The following is a 5,146-nucleotide window of genomic DNA, read 5'->3' as shown; positions in this document are numbered from 1 at the left end:
TTTGTGGCGCAACCAATTAGGTACAAAAATGACAATGAAGATCAAAAGTAATGATCATCAATGGCAAAAGATTGGATTGAGCATGCAAAAAGATGTCATGAATGTCAAATTCATGGTGACATAAAACACTAGTCTCCTAACACATTACACCCAACCATAGCATCTTGGCGATTTGAATGTTAGGGTGCGAATGTGATTGGACTTGATTGATAAACTATCATTAAGAGAACATCATTTCATTCTAGCCACAATTAATTATTTCTTAGAATGAGTTGAAGTTGTCCCATTCAGAGAAGTTACTGTTGAGCAAGTAACAAATTTCTTCACTCAGAATATTATTTACAAATTTGGTGTGCCACAGCGCATTATTACCGACAATGGCCCAACTTTTTAAAGCATGAAGATATAAGAATGAGTTGATTGCCGATGTTCATCAATATAAAACACAAGAGTGAATGGCTTAGCAGAAACATTTAATAAAACACTGATTAAGCTGCTCAAGAAAATTCTCACTAAAAAAGCGAGAATGGCATACTCAGATGACGAAAGTATTGTGGGCTTATCACACAAATTATAAAACACTGACTAAAACGACTCTGTATGCATTGGTTTTGGAGCAAAATCAGTATTGCAACTTGAAGTTGAGTTGTCATATATTTGAGTAGCTGTCCAATATAATCTTACTCGGGAGCAAAAATGCTTTCTTAAGAATGGAAGAGTTGAGTGTGTTGGATGAAATGAGAATCCATGCTCAATAAAGTCTTGAAATATACCAAGTTAGGATGTCTCAAGCCTTTGATCATAACAAGTGTCATTGGACATTCCAGAGAGGAGAATCGATCCTGTTGCTGAGAAGGCCAATCATTCCTCATCAACATGTTGGTGGTAAATGTATGCCTAACTAAGAAGGCCCGTTCATTATTGAGAAAGTGTATCAAGAAGGAGCCTATCAGCTTATCATTTTGACGATTGATGACTAATGCCTCCAATCAATGGTCGATACTTGAAAATTATTATACATAATTACCAAGTCAGAGATGTTATATTCAAAATTTCATTCTGTGATGTAAAAGATTTGTTTCATTTTCATATGTATTTGAATATTATTTGAAATTCTCTTGTAAAACAAGAATGCATTTCAAAGTTATTGCAAATGTCCCCCCAGAAGACTAGAAATGTCCCCCCAGGGGAATCTTTTTAAATTCATTTGAGCTGATGTTAAGTTTCTATTCTCAAAGTATGTTGCACTGTCAAAATCCTCCCGCGAGATTGTGGCATTTTTAAAATTATATATAAATAAAATATATTTAATTTTTTTCTTACAAGACAGAGGCTCATTGCTTGAGTTGATATCGTGCGTCAAGCCAAGATTCCCACACATGATGCCAAAATTCTCTATTTTAAGGCACAAAATATTAGGGTTGACATCGACTTTAAATGCTAAGAACCCTTAATATTTGCTAAAATTTGCCACCAGGCGAAAAATAGATGCAAAATGAGATTTAAAGGCAAAAAATTTCCCTGATCAAAATTCTCAAAATTCAACTAAAAAAACTTTGAGATTTGCAAGTCTCAACAATTCAAGTTGGAAGGATGCAAGTTCTATCACAATTCATGTATAAGACTCGAGAGGGTGGAAAAAATCAGACCCAATAAGCCCACAGATGATTGAGTCGATGATAGCTCGCCTCATTCAACAAGCCATAAAAATGGTCATAGTGAAGGAGCAAGCATTTCCTACTCAATAAGCCATAAAAACAATCACAATAGGAACTCTTAAGTTTGTTACCTTGTTAGCATTACCTTGTTAGTTTGGTGACAGGAACTCTTAAGTTTCCAAGCTCATCCAATTTGACAAGTTCGAGTCTTCCAAATCCAGAAAACTACGATCCATATATTACAGAAGACGAGATTGTAGAGCTCAAAGTTGTGTCATGATCTCAGTAAAGGCATGGTACTCTATCTTAACAACCTGCAGCTCCTCTACCTCCTGAGTCAAGGCTGGCTCAACGGCTAATAAAGCTTGGTGATAAACCTGGTATCGTCATTGCCCCCTCTCAACTGTCTATGTCTTTCTAGTGTGCCTCGTCTAAAGACTGGCTTTGCACGGCATGTTGTCCCTAATATCCTCTAGAAGGTTCTTTATGTGAGCACCCAAACTCTCAATCTCTGCTGAAGAATCAGAAGAACACTGACGAGACCTCCTGAGGGATTCAGAGAATTTCTCCAACTCATCATTTGCCACATTAGCCGCCTCACGATGCCTTCCAACCTTTTCCTGAAGGTCAATTAATGAAACCATGGTCCTAGTAATATGGTGGGAGCTCTGAGTTTGCAAATCAAAAACTCAATCTCCCGGCATATCACCTCCCAGTATGTAAGCTCTGGACCTCCCAAGCCAAAATGCACTAAGAAGTCCAACACTACATTAGCGTCCATAGAAAAACTCTCTAAAGACTAAGGAGATGTAGGACCTAATCCGGATATCAAGTTACACAGAAATGTACCGTTTCCTGGATCTGTAAATGAAGGGTGTTGATATCGAACCTAGGACTCATAATCTACTCCAACTGGTGATGTTTGAGAGAAATACTAAATATTAGCACGATAAAATGAAAACACATATGTATATATAACAAGGAAAATAGAGGATATTATCGGAGCTTGATTCTTCAGGATCCACTGAAAAAGCTATATGGACAAGATATAATAGACACAATAGCTAAATCAAGAGGGGTAGAAATTAATACTGGCTCATCAAGTAATAGCTCCTCGTCAGCTGGCATCATAAGATCGGAAGGGAACTCCTTAGGTGATATCAGAGGCCGAGGACTATGGTAAACCATCTGATAAGCAGGAACAGAAGAAGACCACCCCGAGATCTGACATGTCTATCTGTTGAAGGAACATCATTAGAAGGTGAAAGTGAGACTCACTAGTTGTACTTTAGACAGTGAATGGATAACCTCCTCCTCCACTATGTGCTTATAAAATTTATCTTTGCTATCGTTGATGTTTGGAACACTACGATGGGGCTTCTAACCTCAAGGAATGCCTAATGATCTCACATATCACTCATATCTGCGAGCTTCATGCTCTATGAAAGCATCGAAAGATAGTCTCACCCATGTCAGTTGAATGTAACTCACTCCAATGAGACTAACGGGAGGAGCCATAATAAATCTAGAGATAGTTCCAATCCTAAGCAGATGAATCTATAATCTAAAAGTTGTAAAAAAGCTAATATCTGCATGTGTAGAATCCATTGATTGAGTATCGACAACCCCTCATATGTGCAATAATCCATCATAAGCAGTGGCATGTCAATATCCAAACTAGCGAGCCACCCTGTTGGGCTGATAGTCCCTTAAATGATTGAACTTTCATACCGATAATATAACCATCCAGGTCACATACTGATAAAAAGCTCAATAACTCATAATAATTGTACTCTGGAGAGTAAAGCATGCATGCCATGAGAGTCAGTGTCATCAATCATCTCAACCTCAAGAAAGTAGTTTGGAATAAGATTGAAATCTGGCTTAAGAACGAAAGCAAATTTATCCATCACAAGGTGTGGTGCAAAGAAAAATAAGTGTATCCTCTCACAGTCTAATGTGGAGGATGCCTGAGATAACTGAAGAATAGTGGTAAATCCTCTCTCTGTGAAGTAAGACGAACACTCTATACATGAGATAGCTCCACATATATGAAAATGAATTTATGCATATAGGTACTGCCAAGATAATGTGATATCTCGAATCTTCAAGAAGCTAGATGTAGAAATAAATTGTAGAACTCTGCATATCTTGGCGAGCACAATAAAAGCCAGAGAAAGACACACACCCTAAGAAAGACGGGTAGCAACTAACAAAACACTTGGATGAATAAAATCCTCTTTCTTAGGAAGCATAATCAAAGTCCAGATCACGTTATCTTCAAAAAGTTAGATGATGTGATATATCTAATCTTCAAGAAGCCAGATATAGAAATGAACCGTATAACTCTGTATATCTTGGCGAGCACAATAAGAGCCAAAGAAAGATGCTCACCCTAAGAAAGACGGGCAGCCAATAACAAAACACTGGGATGAATAAAATCCTCTTTCGTATGAAGCACAATCAAAGTCCAAATCATGTTATCTTCAAGAAGCTAGATGATGTGATATCTCGAATCTTCAAGAAGTTAGATGTAGAAATGAACCGTAGAACTCTGTATATCTTGGCGAGCAAAATAAGAGCCAGAGAAAGACGCTCACCCTAAGAAAGACGGGTAGCAACTAACAAAACACTTGGATGAATAAAATCCTCTTTCGTAGGAAGCACAATCAAATTCCAAATCATGTTATCAAAAGGAAAAATTAAGACATTCAAATTAAAACCAATCACCTAAAGAATTAAAGTAAATAAATAAAATCATCCAAGTTAAAATCAATCACTAAAAATTTAAAGCAAACATTATCCATCCTTAGTAACAGTTTGTCGAATGTGACGAAATTTTGATTGACTTCAGCTCACAAAAAGTCTCTATATTCACAATTAAAACAATTGCAAGCTAGTAATGATGTGGCACGAGTTTCTATCAGCCAAATGACAAAACAAAGTAGTGGTTATGACCCCAGCCCTCTGACCGGGTGGTTGCCGCCAAATGGTATCATTATATTACGATAATGATCACAGTTTTTATGCTCCCCAATGACTTTATAATCTATGAATTGTGAATTATAAGGGCACAATTGATTGACACAAAGTCTTCTGTTAGTTAAGGTTGATTTAAATTTATACCCTTAGACAAACAATCAACCAAAATCTACAAGATTCTCTTAAACGACCAACCCATGGTTCAAGTTGAGTCGCCAACCTCCTTTGACTATGTAGATCAGAAACCACGATGACCTGAAATGAAAGAACTATAGGATCTTGATTGAGTTTCATCTTAATTTCCCCCAAAATTCATTTTAAGCTTCAAGTAATAGATTTTGAAATTCAAAATATTATATGTCTGCTGCTATTTATGTTGAATATTCAATTCTTAATGATTAGCTTTAATCGAAAAAGTTCTCCCGTTATTGATAGGATAATTAACCATAGGGGCTTGTGACAATAGAAAACCTCAAACCCCATATCAAAAAATCCTCACAAAATGA

This window comes from Phalaenopsis equestris, unplaced genomic scaffold, assembly GCF_001263595.1.
Source record: "Phalaenopsis equestris unplaced genomic scaffold, ASM126359v1 Scaffold000417, whole genome shotgun sequence".
Classification (NCBI taxonomy): domain Eukaryota; kingdom Viridiplantae; phylum Streptophyta; class Magnoliopsida; order Asparagales; family Orchidaceae; genus Phalaenopsis; species Phalaenopsis equestris.
Note: the sequence above shows the minus strand (reverse complement) of the source record.